Here is a 19,007-nt window from a genome sequence, read left to right on the forward strand (position 1 = left end):
AGCAGGCTTCAAGCCTGCACTGCCTCGAACTCGACCAGACTTAATTTTTTTGGTTTTTGTTTATTGTATTGGATCAAAAGTAGCATACATTTTTATTACAGCACAGTTGGCTTAGGTGATGCTTCGCCAAACCTGTTTGAGTCTTCAGGCTTTATCGTGGACAAACGTCAAAAGCGGCTTTTTTTAAAAAGGCTGCATCGTCACGTGGGTAGTCGGGAGACTCTGGGGCGTCTCCTATGTCGAGGTTGCCCTCCCCAGTCTTTCCCAGACCTTCGACAAGGAAGGCAGGAGACTGATCGTCCGAGATGACTCAGAATCATATTCCGGCTTGCCCGGAATCATATGGATCCTAGCTAACTTCCACTAGGCAGGGAAGTGTTGAGTCCTTATTATGGCGTTGAAGATCAACGTTATAAAAAGGAGCGCGCGCATTGGCAGGGCCTTCAGGGCGGTGTGGCGGTCCTTCCCCGTTTCCAGATTTCTGCTGCTGCTGCTGTTGCGCAGTCGGACTCTCCTGTTGCTGTTCTCTCAGCAGTCTATGTAGCGTAGCTTGCGCTGACCTGTCTCACTGGCTAGAGCTGGGGGCGTTGTTCTCTGTGCTGAATGCAGCTAGTCCTCTTCTGGTGGCAGCGGCGTATGAAAGCCCTTCTACTTGTTCAGTGGGTGCTGTACGGGGGAATTCAACAGGTGTAGGCCCATAAACTTTATTGCTACGGCTTCGGTTCGCTTGGATCGGTGGGAGATTTTTCATTTTGGTGGGCTAGGAGGGTGAAACTGAAGTACTTCTTGCAGACATCAACGCCGAGAACTTATTGGCTGCTGTTGTTAAGCGGCTGTTAAGCATTGATGTGTTCAGCGGCGTAGCGGCGACAGTATTTAGTTGGCCTACCTCGTTAGTTCGATACGACCCCTTTTGACTCATTGTGATTGCGTTGCTGTTCTCAGCACTTACTGAGATTCGATTTGATTTTATTTCGTTTCACTTAAAACAAATTGCTTTGTTAGCAAGTTTAGCCGTTTTGGGCGTGCACTCGAATTTTGATTTTCAACTTTAACCGCGAACACATCCGTTCACTTCGAACACCAAAAACTATCTAAACTTAATTTTACTGTAAGATGAATGGATCGTTTTTGAGGAATTGCTTACCGTTTTGAAACCATTTTATGAGGTTACCCTAGAAATATCTGCCAAAAGAAATACGAGAAATATGTTGTAACGTTGTCAAAGGTATAAAACTATATATATAATTGTGTATGATGATGGTAATGGTTTGATTACAATATTTATATTTAAATTAGGTCACAATATTTTCGAAAATTATACCGCTATTTCTAGCTGTCTTAAACATTTTGAAGTCCGGCTTCAATAATATGGAAAATAATAGTCTGTATGCTGAAAGCACAATCCTCGACCCTCCTTTTAAACGTTGAGATTTAAAAATGATGAAAATTTTAAGATTGCCCTAGACCAATTAAAACAAAAAATGGGACAAATACGATGTGGAATTTCGTTCGGTAGTGAAATCGATGAACAAAACTATCGCATCGGATCGCGAAATGGATAAGTATTTAAACTAGGAATACTTAGACAGAAAGGATGATCCTCGGGTGTGGTGGAACCAGCGCAAGATGGTGTATCCTCGCTTATACAGCTTTTTTTTGAAGCGGCTTGCATTGTTGCTACTTCTGTGCCTTGTGAGCGTATCTTTTCAACTGCTGGACAGGTGATAACAGATAGACACTGCCAATTATTGCCGCAAAAGGTTGATTATTTCACATTTTTAAATAACAATATGTGATAACATCGAAATAATTTAATGTGTCCTTATTAGGTGAAAAAAGTTCAACAATGAAGTTCCTTATCTAATATATATATCGAAAGTTTATTAAATATAAAGAAAGAAACTTTGTTATATTATTTTTATTTTTTATTCATATAACATTAAAGCTGTAATAAATTAAAGATAAGAACAGTTATTATCAATGGTACACTATAAGTCAACCATATTTTCATGAAATTGACAACATAAAAAATAACTGAAGAGAACTGAACGAGTATGGAATACATCGTTCATAACCAACTGAATAAATGAACGAGTGAACCAAATGACCGATTTAGTTCATGACCCGAAAATGAACGAGTGAACTTATTCAGCAAATTGAACTAGAAATCCCCACACTAATTCCTAGTATGACGACCCACTATGTGTGGGATTTGTTTATACTGCCCTGGGGCGGGCGAGGTGTCACTATCACTTTAAATAATTGGATTGCTTTAATCGGTGTACTAACGCAAGCAAACACGGGAGTATATTAGCAAATGTCCGATCGTCACGAGAGCTTGCATTGGAATAAATGAAAAGAGAAGGCGCTGTTTTTGGAAGTCACAGGGTTATAAAGTATTATTAGCAAGTTGGCTGTCAGCATTTATGGCATGTTTTGGCTGAAAGATGCCCCGAAGGTTGAGTTGACTGATGACACTGATGAGTCAAGCATTCCGTCTGTAAAGTCTTTTATTGATCAGTTTATCACAACAGAAAAAAATAAGCTGCAAGTGGCTAAATTTTTTGGGAATCAAACTCACAATCACGGGCACTTATGTAGGCGAGAGTGTAACAATAAAGAAACATTTAGTGCATACGTTTATTTCGGGTACGGAGATATCCGCCCAGGAAACCGTTTAGGTACGCCTGTGTCCGCAAGCAGTAACGCTGGGGCTTATATCAATACCCAATTACCAGAGCATCGGGTTGGGTTAAGGAAGTCTAGGCAACAGTTGTGAAACTTACCCGAAAATTTAGAAGTAATATTGGAAATAGGACTTATGGACCATTTTATTCAGCGCCCCGACGCTTTAGAAAGTTTATGCCTAGCTGATTTTGCTGCTTTCTACAGTTTTAGCAAACGGCACAGTGGTAGATGATGCTGATGGCTTCGATACACCCGCGGCTTCCCAGCACTTTTACGCTCTTCGCGATGGTAGTGGCTTCGTAAAGAAGATGCACACTCCTAGTATAATAGTTTTCATACTAATACTAAAAGAAGCAATTATTTTAGAGAGCTAGCTAGGTTATATATCCCATGGCGGGATGAAAATGTAGAACTGGTGACTAGAGACTCCGAATCCGGCCAAAATTGGGAGTTTATCGAAAGAAATCGCAGGCAATATAATAGCTTAGCTTCAGCATGCTCTTGAAAATGCAGAGCAGGCAGAAAATGAGAAAAATGTTTAAAATCATGAAGTAGTAGATGATAGATTTCGAGTTTTGGGATTGCCAGAAATAAATCCTCAATTAAATGTCTTGAACATTTATTAAAATGAAGCGAATCAAGATTTAGAAGACAACAATGTCCGATTTATAAGGTGAATAAGAAAGTTCAGCAGATTTAGTTAGGTCACTTAATTAAAACAGAAAACATATTTTTAAATGTTTTGCACAATGCCAAAAATAAATGCATCTGCTACGCATTTGTTGGAGGTGGTGCGCGTGTCGGAAAGAGCCGACCTATTTTAGGTCAATTTCATTGTCTGTTATGCACAATGGTGGGCCAACTGATCCAACTTCTCCTAAAATACTATTTTGTGCTCCAACAGGTGATTTTACTTTATGTCTGAGCAAATTTGATAGATGTAGGTGCCTTTACGATGAATTGCTCAGGAAGGGATTTAGGCGTATACTAGATTTGAAAACGTCCACTACTAATAGTGACTCACACATTTATTGGTCTTTTTCAAATCTCTGCAAGGAAGAAATTAACGGTAGTGTTCAGGATAGGGGAAATTAGGTTTTCAAATAGAGGTCTATATAATTTAATTAATTTAAACTAAAGAATTATTTTAATATAAATAAATAATATTAAAAGGTAAATACATTCTCTATTTTTACCCTGAGCCCATTGAAAATGGCAAAAAAGGGGTATAATGTTGTTGTTATACCTTACATATATCTGGGGGTCTTATACTCAGACTCGGGGTATTTTCTAGTCGGGAACATTCGACTCTTACTTTCTTACTTTCTTCTCGAAAATTAATTGTTAGTATAGCTATCAATTAAAGGCGGTTGCAAGCAGCGCGGTTTGTCACGTGTTCGGGTCTTATTGAGGGAACTATTTGTTTGTTTCAATTTATTTTTTTTGCAATCGAGTTCAAAGCGCGAGCTTCATTTGGTGTTGGTAGAAGAGGGTATCCCCAAGTCGGGAACTTCTGACTAGAGTCTTTAACTTGTCATGTTGTATGGTAAATGGCATTACTTATCGCAAATTTGTATTCACACATTTTTGTTGTGTATTTAGGTTGACTTGGAAGAAAATGCGGATGAAGTATCCAAAATCGCTGACACACGTATTTAATAAGTTCTTGTATAGATCTTTGAATGTAAGTTTACCGACAACCGAACGAAACTTAAAGCTTAACCCACAAATATTTTGAAGATTTTTTTATCCCTGTTGTCATTATGTTGTGCTGCAAAAAACCTTGTACTTTAAGCAGGTTGACGATTTTACACAGCGGAAAATTATTAATTGCTGGCTGTGTGAGATTATGATGCTGCTAAATGTGCAGATCTCACTGGGAGTGATTGAGATAGGATCGCTACCATTGCCAAAAAGGGTTGCGATAGCTTGCATTTGTCGTGCTTTGTATGCATCGAAAAGCAAATTGACTTTTCCAGAATGTTTAATTCTGTGAGAAATAAATTTCTAAAATTAAATAAACTGTTGCTTAGCAAATACTAATTTGGGTCCCAACCGAATCGCTGGTTAGAGTCTCAATATTTGAATTTGCCCTCATCTGTGGCTCACATGTTAGGATTATCCTCAATGTTGTTTTTATCGTCTTCTTCAAGCGATTGTCCTCATATCACTCCTGTGGTATCCCCCGGAGGAATATCTATAGATCCCATATTAAAACCTGCTCTGGTCAGCGAAATTGCAGCAGCAAGAGTAGATCTGCATGCAATCTGTTCCCAATTGTCAATAGCAAAAACATTGCATCTTCAGCTCCACCTGCTCCTATTTTGACTGTTGTTGTCCCTCGAAATCAAATTTATTGTGTAAAGCCTACCAAGTAAGAGTCTTTAGTCGAGAGTTCCCGACTTGGGGATACCCTGAACCCTATTCTACAAACACCAAATGCAGCTCGTGCCAAGAGCTTCTTCAGCAGTAATAAAACTTTTTTTTTTAAATATATAAATAAGTCCCACCCAATCGGACTCGAATCCGTAGCGGCCGCATTACTTGCAACGTCTCTACTAGACAGCCATACCAACAATTCAATTTCGAGAAAGAAAAAAACATTTTAAATAGCATCACAAACAGCTCACAGAATACAATACAATTGCAATTGCAGTGGTGTTGATAGAATTGAATGTATACAGAAATACTTGCAATTTGCGATAGCTGCCGCAAACACGAGTCCATATAAAGGCACGTTTTCTTTAATAACTTCTTCATTAAATCTTTAAATTGTGGCTTAATTTGGTGGGTTCTTCTAATTGGTTTATTTATTTGATTTATAGCTATGGTGTGTAGACAGAATGTTACGATAGCTTTAAAATGACAGACATATAATAAATATATACTATTCAAGAAGCTACATAAAAAAAATTTGATATAGATTATAATACTTGGTCAAAACACAGGATATCTATATCGATTGCTTTGAAACGGGCCAAGCTATCGTTCAAAATTTTTCAAGCTTAATTTTAAATTTTCCCTATCTCTTTTAGGCTCTGAGATCCCTGCTTCGTACATACAACCGGACGAACAGAAAGACGGACAGGCAACATCGACTTGGGTATTGATGCTTATAAAGAATATATATACTTTATTGCACAAAACATTATACCCTTGATTCCCATTTTGAATGGGATCAGAGTATAACAAATAAGAGGCTATAGTCTGGAGTTCCCGACTAGGGGATACCCTGAACCCTCTTCTACCTACACCAAGTTATTAATTATCGGAATCTTGTACTGCGCCGGCACCAGGCGGGCCTAAGTTTAAATTTTCAAGTTTCTTGCTCTAACGGGTTCAGAGATCCTTGCGTTCACGGCCGGACGGACAGACGGACTTGGCTGGATCGACTCGGCTATTGATGCTGATCAACAATATATATGCAATCACACTATGTTCATCACACATTTGTATTTATCATACCCGCCAAATAGTAACTGCCAAAAACTATTTTTATTGATAATGTCCTGTTTTTATAAAAATGATTACGAAACAATGTAAACGTTTTTTTATCAAAAGCTCCGAACCGACTAAAATAGTTTATTTGTTTAGAAGTCGTTGATAACTCGGTAAAAAACGAAAAAATCTGAAATTGGCAATCAAAATTCGACAACACAACAAAAGTCTGTAGCGTGATGGCAATCGCAAGCTACAGACAAAATATATTTCTTAAATTACTCGCACAGATTTATATTAACAGTGTTGAAAAGTTCCCCTTTGTGGTCTTCCACTACTTGTGATTAGGCCTAAGCCTAAAACGCATGTATGTATAACAATATACATACATACATATGATTACGTTCTTCCATAAGCTTTAATAAAGATATTGATTTTTTAAGAAGGAAATGATGTTTAGCGTAAATTCACATTTAATTGATTTAATTTAAAAATTTTGTCGTTAAATGTGTAACGCATAGAAGGAGACATCTCCGACCCCATAAAGTATATATATTCTTGATCAGTATCAACAGCCGAGTCGATATAGCCATGTACTTCTGTCCGTCTGTCTGTTTCTATTCGAACTAGTCTCTCAGTTTTAAAGTTATCGTTATGAAACTTTGCAGATGTGCTTCTTTCTGTTGCACGCAGTACATATATCAGAACCAGCTGGATCGGACCACTATATCATATAACTGCCATAGGAACGATCGGTCGAAATGTAGGTTCTTTTATGAAAAACTATTTTGTTTATCAAGATATCTTGACCAAACTCTACATTTATTAGGCTTACTGTGCTCCTCGTATTTATGCAAAATCCTTTGAACATCGGACTTCTAAATCATATAGCTTCCATAAAAAGGATCGGTCGAAAACGAGGTTGTTGTAAAAAAAACTTTTTTAGTTATCAAGATATCTTTTACAAACTCGAAATTCATAAGATCAGTAAGAAACGTAGTAAGTTTCCTACATTTATACAAAATCTTTTTTACATCTGAACACTATATCAATTAGCTGCTATAGGAACGATCGGTCGAAAAGTAGGTCCTTGTATGGAAAATTGTTTTGTTTTTTAAGATTTCTTAACCATACTCGGCATTAACTTTTTTCCCTGAACCCTCTTATTCCAACAACAAATGCAACATAAATCGTTTGCTCTAGTAGTAATAAAGATAGATTAAAGAAAAAAGTTCCCTTGGCAGGGTTCGAACTTGCAACTAACCGCTCTCTTTGCCGCCGCCTCTACCCAACAGCCACACCAATTATTAAGTCTTAATGAGGAAAAAACGAATTAAAATAGCAGCACAGAAAACAATACAATCGCAATTACAATGCTGTTGATGGAATGTGAAGAAGACGCGCTTGAATGTGTATACAGAAATGTATACAGAAATTCTTGGCATTTGCACTAGCTGCCGCAAACACGTGGGCAGCCGAAACGCATAACTTTTGTGTTTCTTAACCGATCTTGAGGAAATTTTCTACAGTATCAACATCTTATTGTGCTTTAGAATATTTCTATATTTTAAAAAACTCAATTGCTTTTAAATTGTGGCTTTTAATTGTGGGCAGCATAAATTGGTTTATTTACTAGATTTATAGCTATGAGGTAGTAGCGGGGAGGTGGCGATAGCTATAATATGAAAGATACTTGAAATATTTACTATTCTCGAAGCTACATGTCAAGTTTGGTGAAGAATATATATACTTTATGTGGTCGGAGATGCTTCCTTCTGCCTGTTACATACATTTGCACAAATTCATTATACCCTTTTTACCCATTTTTAAGGGGTTCAGGGTATAAAAAGAAAGTAGCATCAAAATTGTGGCTTAAATTAGTGGGCAGTTCCAATTGATTTATTTATTTGATTTATAGCTATGGAGTGGTGTGAAGTGGCGATGGCTATAAAATGAAATATTTTTTATTTATTTAATTTTTTATTTATATAAACTAATCATATAGTTGAAACTAGATGATAAGTGAATATCAGCTATGGCTGCCAGGGCCTTCAGCTGAACAATAGTAGAAACTTAAATTTAGGTATTATAGTATGAAAATTTAATTACTGTTCAACATTGTATTGGTTTAAATTTATATAATTCAAGTATGTGTTTTATGTCAACTGTTCTATTGTTATGGCATAGTGAAACATGATTGTATGAACTTTTTATACCCGTGCACAGGGTATTCTAATTTTGTTGTGAAATGTGTAACGCATAGAAGGAGACATCTCCGACACCGTATATATATCCATGATCAGTATCAACAGCCGAGTCGATATAGCCATGTCCGTCTGTCCGGCTGACCGTCTGTCTGTTTTTATGCGAACTAGTCTCTCAGTTTTAAAGTTATCGTTATAAAACTTTGTAGATGTGCTTCTTTCTGTTGCACGCAGAACATATATATCGGAACCAGCTGGATCGGACCACTATATTATATAGCTGCCATAGGAATGATCGGTCGAAAAGTAGGTTCTTGTATGAAAAACATTTTTTTTATCGAGTTATCTTGATCAAACACGGCATATAATAGTTTTACTATGCTTCTCATATATCTGCAAAATCCTATTAAGATCGGACCACTATATCATATAGCTGACATAGGAACGATTGGTCGAAAATTAAGTTTTTGTATGGAAAATTTTTATGTTTTTCAGGATATCTTGACCAAACTCGGTATTTATAAGTTTTAATAAGCTCCCCATATATGTATATGCAAAATCCTATTAAGATCGGACCACTATATCATATAGCTGACATAGGAACGATTGGTCGAAAATTAAGTTTTTGTATGGAAAATTTTTTTTGTTTTTCAAGATATCTTGACCAAACTCGGCATTTATTAGTTTCACTATGCTCCTTATATTTATGCAATATCCTATCAACATTGGACAACTATATCGTATAGCTTCCATAGGAACGATCGGTCGAAAATTAAGTTGTTGTATGGAAAACATTTTTGTTTTTCAAGATATCTTAACCATACTCGACCTTAACTATTTTCCCTGTGCTTCTTAGATACGGTCAAATCACTAAGAGCATTATGAAATGGTTGGGTCTGCAAGGGTATTAAATCTTCGGCGTGCCGAAGATAGCCCTTCTTTCTCGATTTTTTAAAATCTGATTCTGTTCTCGATAGGAATCTGTGTAACATTTTTTTTTTGCAAATATTCATTATTCGGCACCCAACGCCACATACTTAGTAAAATGTGTAAATTGCGATCCGATAAGTTCATCCCTGCAGTTTGCTTCGCAACATACATAACCATTGAACTTAATAACAATAAGTTGATTTTTCGATATAGATTATATTAAGGATTATATTATTACCAATTGATTACGATTATAATTATGTAAATCAATATAAATTGTATCCTTAGAAAAAACTACAGTTTTCATATCCATAAAATGGGTAAAAAGGCTTGAATGTTTTGGTGCAAAGGTATGTAACAGGCAGAAGGCAGTATCTTCGGCCCCATAAAATATATATATTCTTGATCAGAAGCAATATCCTCATCGATCTAGCCGTGTATTTTGTGCTGTGTATGTGCTGCTATTTTAGTTAGTTTTTTTCACTGAAAATCAATGGTTGGTATAATTCCTAAGTAGAGGCAATGCAAATAGTTTGGTTGGTTATTAGTTCGAAACCAATCGAGGACATTTTTTTTTCTATTTATTTTTTTACCTCTTTAAGCTCATACTTCGACTACTAGCTTATAGCGTGTGCTGCATTTGGTGTTGGTAGAAAAGGGTTCAGGGTATCCCCTAGTCGGGAACTCCGGACTATAGCCTCTAAACCAATTTGGTCTGTATATATTCGTAAAACTTTCCTGCTTTTAATGTTCAAATACCTAGAACTCCAGACATAAATTACGTTAGAAATAAATTACCATACAAGTTTCTCTGAACACAAATAAAAATTACAGTCTTGCATTTCCTTCTTAAAAGTGAGTCAACAGTACAGTGTGACGTAAGTTGTTAACTGTTGTGGTTTCCTTTTGGTTATCATGGAAACAGTCAGCAAATGCCATCAGGGTTTCCAAGCAAAAAATACAAAATCCTTTATCAGTATTGATTTAACAATTGCAGTGAATGCTCACAAGTTTGAAAAATATATTTTTGAAATGGTAGATATCAATTTACCAAGAGTTCCGGAAGGCCTTCGCGACCTGATAAAATCTTATACAAAAGAGGTTTTACACGAAAAACCTAAAAACTTATATGAATTCTCAGTTCAATATTTTGAAAATATTGCGGCTCAAACAATAGACAAGAATGTCGTCAAATACGAACCTCAGCAAAGTTATCAAATCATCATGAAACGTCGGATTCGCCAACAAGTACCATTGTCACTAGCTTTTCATATTATTCCAGAAAATCTTACCGACGTAATAAAGAAGTTTATTAAAGCTGTCCTTAAAGAGAAACCACAATTTTTAATTATTTTTGCTATAGAATATTTTAAAAACCTTCAAATCGGCTCAGCGCAAATAGAGAATATTAAGTACACAGCCTATGAAAAATATATAGTAGAAAATAGGAGCAAGTCGCCTGCAACCAAGGTGACATGTGAATGTGGGCGTATATTAAATTCAAAAGAAATTGGAACCCAGGAGAAAAATACACTATCTGTTGCAAGTCAACAATTTACGTCATTAGAAAACCACAAAATGAATCAATATTCAAAAGCAGTTTACATTATCCAAAAACACTTTCGACAATATTTAAAACGAAAAACTAAAAATGCAGCCAAGGTCAATTCAAAAACTCTAGACATTTATAGCAATGAACATTACTTAAATGCCATAATTCTGATTCAAAGACAATTTCGCCGGCAATTATTAAAAAAGCGAGCTACCGACACAATATTAAAAAACGTAAATAGGGAATCCTATAATTCTGTTAAATATATAAAGTCCGCACTTATTATACAACGGTACATCCGACAATATTTGAGCAAGACTCGGCAACGGTCATTGCTTAACTTCATAGATTCTACTTCGGACAACAATGTTTCCCATACAGCAGCAGCATTTGTAATTCAAAGAGTATTTCGAAGAATGGTTAAGGCGCGGAACGCAAAACCGCATACAAATACTGACTTAGAGCAATGCGATGATATAAACGACAATGCCTCGGAAGCAGCCTCATATACGTCGGCTTCCACGGCTTTAGTTTCATCGGAATCGGCAGGTGACCACAATGAGTTTGGGAACGCTAGTTACGAAGAGGGTGTCCACCAACAAACTATTAAGGAAGATGAAGAAGTCGAAAACGACAATACAAACAATCAAATGGAATGTGTAACAGAAGCTATACAATCAAAAAAAAAATCAATAAATTTGAATGGAAAAGGTAAATAGTTACTGTATAAAGTATTATTTAACAAAAAGAACCAAGCCTAAAGTAAAAGAAAGGCACCCAATATTTATAACCTGAACCCATTAAAAATGGGTAAAATGGTTATAATGTATTTGTGCAAATGCATGTAACAGGCAGACAGAAGCATCTCTGACCCCATAAAGTATATATATGTATATTCTTGATCAGCATCAATAGCCGAGTCGATTTAGCCATATCCGTCTGTCTGTCCGTCTTTCCGTCCGTCTGTCTGTTCGTATGTATGAACGCAAGGATCTCAGAACCTATAAGAGCTACAGACTTGAAATTTGGAATGTCGATCCTCCTAGTGCCCGCGCAGTTTGTTTCCGACAATCGATAACTTGCCCCATTTCCAAGTATTCGGTTAAAATCGACATCGAAATCCTATTTTTGAGCAAATGTCGTAAGTTATAAGAGTTAGAGTCCAAACTGTTCATGTAGCTTCTAGAATATTATACATATACATATATCAAATATCTTTCATTTTTAATACCCTGAACCCATTGAAAATGGGTAAAAAGGGTATAATGTTTTTGTGCAAATGCATGTAACAGGCAGTAGGAAGCATCTCCGACCCCATAAAGTATATATATTATTGATCAGGATCAACAGCCGAGTCGATATAGCCATGTCCGTCTGTCTCTCCGTCCGTCCGTCTGTCCGTAAATATGAACGCAAGGATCTCAGAACCTATAAGAGAACCAGAACCTATAGAGACTTGAAATTTGAGCTGTAGGTCCTCCAAGTGCCCGCGGAGATCGAGTTTCTTTCCGATAATCGATAACTTGCTTGTTTCCAAGTAATCGATTAAAATCGATATCGAAATCCTGTTTTTGAGCAATTTCGGCAAATAATATGAGCTAGAGTCCCAAACTTGACATGTAGCTTCTAGAATAGTATATATATCAAGTATCTTTCATTTTATACCTATCGCCACCTCCCCGCTACCACCATAAAGCTATAAATCAAGTGATTTATCCAACTTGTATTGCCCATCAAAATAATCCACAATTTATATGCAATTGACTTTTTGAAAATACACAAATATTCTATATTCTATTCTACATTAAGATGTACTGTCGAAAATTTCATTAAGATCGGTTAAGAAACACAGAAGTTATGTGCGCACGTGTTAGCATCAGCTAGCGCAAATTCCAAGAATTTCTGTATACATGTACACACACACATTCACGCGCGTCGGCTTTGAATTTTTTCAACAGCATTGCAATTGCCTTTGTATTGTTTTCTGTGCTGCTATTTTAATTGGTTTTTTTCTCATTAAGACTCAATTATTGATTTGGCTCTGGAGTAGAGGCGGCGGCAAGTGGTGCAGTTAGTTGCAGGTTCGAACCCTGCCTAGGGAACAATTTTTTATTTTTTTTTAATTTTTCTTTTTTATTACTAAAGCAAATAATCGCGTAGCCCGAGCTACATTTGGTGTTGGAAGAAGAGGGTTCAGGGTATCCCCTAGTCGGGAGCTTCCGACTAGATCCTCTTAATTGTTATACCCTGTACCCATTAAAAATGGGTAAAAGGGGTATAATGTCTTTGTACAAATGTAGGTAACATGGAGAAGGAAGCATCTCATACCCCATAAAGTATATATTCCTGTATGTATGAAGGAAAGGCTCTCAGAACATATAAGAGATATAGGTCCGCCTACATGAGATAATCTCGTAAGTTATAAGAGCTAGAGACACCAAACTTGACATGTAGCTTCTAGAATTGTAGTATGCATATAAATGTTTCTTTAATTTGATAACCATTGCCTACCTTCGCCTACACACCATAGCTAAAAATCAAATAATTAAACAACTTCCTACCAATTTAAGACACAATTTTAATGCAATTGTCCTTTTGATAATACACGAATATTTTAAAGCGTAATGAGGTCTACTGTTGAAAATTTTTTCTAAATCGGTTAAGAAACACGAAAGTTATTATATTGTTAAAATGTGTTTTGGCTGGCCACGTGCTGGGGGCAGCTAGCGCAAATTACTGTATTTCAGCATTGCAACTGCGATTTTTTTGTATTCTGCGCTATTTGTATGTGCTGCTATTTTAATAAGCTTTTTCCTCGCCCAAAAAATTATTGTTGGTTTGGCTGGTTTGGTGAAGTAGAGGCGGTTGAAGTAGTGCGGCTGTCACGGGTTCGTTCGGGTCAGATGTATGTAACAGGTAGAAGGAAGCAGCTCCGACCCCATAAAGTATACAAATTCTTGATCAGTATCAATAGCCAAGTCAATTAAGCCATGTCTGTCCGTCCGTCTGTCCGTGCATCCGTCCGTCTGTCCGTGCAACCGTCCGTCTGTCCGTATGTATGAACACAAGGATCCCAGAATCTGTAAGAGCTAGAAATTTGAAATTTGGAATATAGGTCCTCCTAGTGCCCGCGCAGATCAGGTTTGTTTCCGATAATCGATAACTTGCCCCGTTTCCAAGTAATCGATAAAAATCGGTATCGAAATCCTGTTATTTGAGCAAATCTCTAAATTATGCATTATGTGCAAAGTGCTAACTGTTGTGCAGCGTAAGTGTGTTAATTATTGCATTTATTGAACGCGGCGTCAGTTCCGCGTTGTTGTTATTGTCTGTTTTCATTCTTTTGTTTTGGCGCTCCCCTGTGCATACAGTTGCTTTAGCGTGTGTTCGCTGGTGCATATTTCTGCTTGTGCATCACGCTCTCAGAAATTTTTGCTGTTGCCTTTTGGCCCAATTTGTTTGTGTACGAATATTTTTTTAGCGCTTGCTTGCTGTATTTTTGTGCAAGCAAGCTGATCACCTTGAATTAGCAGACCTATCGCTACGTTGAAAATGATAATCTATTCTGCGATGTTTCGACGCGATACGAGTGTCCGTATGTATCGAAAGCTCTGCGACAGTGATCTCGTTCATACATAATCTTTGTGGCAGGGCAACTCTGCATCAAATTCGACAAAAGTTTGCCTGGCCAACCATAAGCAAAGACATTGCTAGCTGGTGCAGGAACTGTTGTCCGATCAAGCGGACTTCTTGATAGGTGGCAACGATCTTTGAAGCAGCCTTGATGTGCCATCCGGCACTCCATGGACTCAACTTCTGCCAGTCGTGCGTCTATGAGTCCGCACGTGCTATAAGCAAAACTTGAATTCGTCAGTTGCTGAGACATTGAGACACCCCTTCGGTAACAAATTAATTTTTTGATAAAGTAGATGCGATCACCTGCCCTCCAATTTATTTAAGCCCTTTTCGTGATCATATGCGAAAATTACGTCCAACTTAGAATGCTCATCATATCAATCAATAAATGGAAGCATGCCTTTGTTCGTACAGACGAAGTTAAGCATACGCAGAAGCCTCCATATACGGGCTCGCATAAAGTCGTCCAATGCCAGAGCAACAGAGTCTATGAGCTGCAGATCAACGGTAAGAAAGTTGCAATTTCGGTGGATCGATTTAAACCTGAATTTATAGCCAACGAGGACCACGGACCTATGAAAGCGGTCTTGTGCTCGTTTTGCTAATTTGTGATGAAGTCACTAGAGAGTAAGTACTGCGGCGACTCTGTAATATGCCATCTATTGTTGGGGGCTAAGCAGATTTGTATCCCCGTCCTCTGAAATATATGATCCAGCTAACGGCAGCTCAAACTTCGTACATATATTATTGTGGTAAAACAAAGAATGGCAAAGAACATTCCCAAACTCTTTTGGAGTAATACTTTAAATTTCGTCCAAAAATCTTTTTCCCACCGAGGAAGCATGGATTCTAGATTCATCTCTAAAGATTTTTATACCCTGAGCCCATTCAAAATGGGTAAATATAATATAATGTATTTGTGCAAATTTATGTAACAGCCAAAAGGAAGCATCCTCGACCCCATAAAGTCTATATATATTCTTGATCAGCATCAATAGCCGGGCGTTCTAGCCATGTCCGTCTGTCTGTCCGTCCGCCTGTCCGTCTCTCCGTGCGTCACTTTATCCGTCTGTCCGTTCTTCCATCAGAACCAACTAAACCTAGGTATTTGAAATTTTAAATACTAATGCTCGAGTAGAACGATTTGTTTGCAATCAATAATAATAGGATATCGGAATCCCGTTTTAGAGCAAATCTCGTAGGTTTTAAGAGCTAGAGTTAAGTATTGACATGTACCATCTATTAATGTACATAAAGATCAAATATCTTTTTTTTAAACTTTTACCAATACATTAATTGAATTTTTAATGTTATTAAAATATGAGCCCAGTTAAAGTGGGTAAAAAGTGTTTAATGTATTTGTGCAAATGTATGTATCAGGCATTAAGAAGCATCTCCGACGCCAAAAGTAAATATATTTTTGACCAGCCGATTAGATCTAGCCATGTCCGTCTGTCAGTCCATCTATCCGGCCGTTTGTCCGTCTGTATGTCCGTCCGTCCGTCTGTCTTAGAACCTATAAGAGCTAGAGACTTTAAATTTGAAACGTTGGTCCGCTTAGTGCACCCAGTACGAGTTGGTTTCCTGAAATTCGATACCTTTCCCAAATCTCGTAAGTCATAAGAGCTGGAGACATGAAATTTGACAAGTAACTTTTCGAATATATCAAGTATCTTTCATTTTATTACTATCGCCACCTCCCCGCTACAAAATCAAGTAAATAAACCAATTTGTTTTGCAAATTTAAGCCACAATTTTAATGCAACTTTTTGAGCGTATACAAATATTCTATAGCACGATAAAAGCTACTGTTTAAAATCAAGATGGGTTAAAAAACGCAAAAGAAAACGTTTTTTGGCTGGCCACATACTGGCGGCAGTTAGCGCAAATAAGAATTGAAGAATAAGAAATTTACATTCATGCACGTCTTAATTGAGTTCTATCAACAGCATTGCCATTGCGATTGTATTGTATTATGTGCATTTTTTTCTCCCCTGAAATTAACGGTTGTTGTGGCTGTTGAGTAGAGGCGATGGGAAGTAGTGTGGTATGTTACGGATTCAAGTCTTATTCAAAAAAACTTTTTTAAAGTTATTTTTATTACGATTTAGTTTGAATACGAAACAACCCCACCAAATATTTGAACTCCTTTTTCACCGAGGTGAGACTTATTTTCAAAAAGTGGGAAACGCTCCTTGTTCTATTCTGCAGAAGTTGCATCGCATTAGCATTCGCTTAAGGCCAAGCAAAGAAATTGTTATAAGCCACAGCCAAATAACTTGTTTAAAATCAAAATAAATTACGTCCAATAAACTCATTAAAGTGTGTTGTTGTGAAAGTTCGTATATTCTTAATTCTTAGAAATAGTTCTTAAAACAGTTTCAAAAAACATTGGCACGCAACATTAGAAGGCCCCGGCGAGATTTAACATACATAAATCTGGAATTGCTATTAGTCAAATGCAACAACAATTATTTTGTTTTAAAATAATTAGGCCTATGTGTGCTAAAAAAATTTACAAGTACCAAAATTCGCATATCATAGACGGCGCTAGTTGACTTTCACGCTCTCCCTTTTGTGCGCTCATTCACCGGCTCAGCTTATATGGTTACGCTTGTACATCCGCAGCTGCACAATTCGTTGCTTGTCTGTGTGCGTTGTATGCGCTCACAGTTCTCCAGTTAAATAAACAGTTTTATGTGTTCTTATTGTCAGAAGGTTTTTGTGGGTTTAGTGAAAAGGAATAAGGAATACTGAATAAACATATAAGTTAACAAATTATAAATAAAAACGAGAATAAACAAGTGATAATAAAGAGAAAATAATAAAAATAGTTAATTATAATAATAATATCAATATCAAAAGAGGAAACGGCGAAGTGACAACAGGTGACAAGAGTGATCAACCTATGAAACTGTGACGGGGGTCCGATTTTTTTCTCCATTTTGTTGTTGTTGTTTTAAGAACCAACCCACCCAAATTCGCAACCAAACCAATATTTTGTTTAAAAAAAATTTTATGAAAAAAAATATCCGGGGAAAGAAGATGAAGGCAAAACCGAAAAAAGAGTGACCAAATAAATCAACAGAATCAGAGAAGGAGAAGAGAATACAACGCCGAATTCAGAGAAGCAGAAATCAAACAAGTAAGGAAACCGAAAATGGGGCCTCGTGGAAGAGCTCCGTAAGCGGATATCGATCCACGTGCAGGACGGCAGCCATTTCCCTGAATCTTGGGATCGGCTTGCCGAGTTGGAGGCACAGTATACCAAAACGTTAGAGCCACCGTCCTTGAGCAGCCCACCCGACGTTCGCCCACGGCTGCGTAAGTAATCCGAACCAGACCTGAGGAGCGCCCAATTCACAAATTCCGACCTCTAGGTTAACTGTCACGGGTGCCCAACGAACAACAGCGATAGACACCGAGATAAGTGGGATCCCCGCTTATGCTCCCAGGCCGTATCCTCAGTCGAATGCTAAGCTACTTTCAAACATACCGAAACAAGCCCGGTAATGAGGCATGAGATATGATGGCCGATCCTACCCCCTTTGGTTCCTGGAGGACCTCGAGAAGCGGGCCATCACGTATGGTATCTCCCTCGATCGCATGCCTAGGGCAATCTGCGAGGTGTTCTGCGACAGGGCCACTCGTTGGTTCCTAAGTAGTGGGCTGAGGGATGTGTCATGGTCAATGTATAAGAGGGGCTTCTTCGAGTTATTCTTGCCACCGCGCTGTTTCAAGAGGCTCCGGTGCCGCCGGCAGCGCGAGGGCGAATAATTCAACGAGTACCTGATAGAGCTGAGGGCAGGATTTCTCTACTGTGTACCAGCTAACGCAAATGGCTATGGAGTACGAGACGTTCAAATTCGAGTGGCAGTTACGGGCGGAAGGATCCCCGTCTCGCCAGCCATGGCCCATGCGGAGGTCGTTCTGACAGGGTTCGATCCGTGACGGGCATGTCACAGGTGTGCACAGGAGGGGCACTTCGCCAGGGAGTGTCCCAACGCAGGAGTAGCCAGGATTCTTGACGTCACTCGGAAGCGAGAAACGGGCAACGGCATCGCCCAGGCCAGAATCGGGTCGACGCCGTGAGGATTGGCGGGCGGACAATGCCTGCAACAATCGACACCAGAGTCACTCGCAGGGAAGATCGCGTGCGCAAGTGGGCGATTCAAGGGAGAGCGCAGGGATGGTAGAGAAGGTCTTGTGCTTAGACGTCGGCTTAGCTGGGAAAGTGATTAGCATGTCGATACTTATCATGGCCTCCATGCCGGACCACGTCATTCTAGGGATGGATTTCTTGCGTTGCGGCAAAGCCGAACTGGAAAAGTATGGACCTGTCGGCAGGGCCTTACTCGGAATCGGACCGAGCCCACGAGGATCCCAAAAGGCTACGGGTAGTGCTGCAGCAAGAGCTCTACGCTGATCAAGGAGGTGGCATGGCGGAAATGTGCCAGAAAGCGGAGGAAGCAGGCCCGATGGCTAGAATCCACCCAGACGCAGTAAATCGGGAGCGGCTGCCAGAGTGGTGGAATCTAGGCCACTCGACGCATGTT

This window comes from Drosophila montana, unplaced genomic scaffold, assembly GCF_035044405.1.
Source record: "Drosophila montana isolate Dmon_TW-CO22-7 unplaced genomic scaffold, ASM3504440v1 contig_603_1, whole genome shotgun sequence".
NCBI lineage: Eukaryota > Metazoa > Arthropoda > Insecta > Diptera > Drosophilidae > Drosophila > Drosophila montana.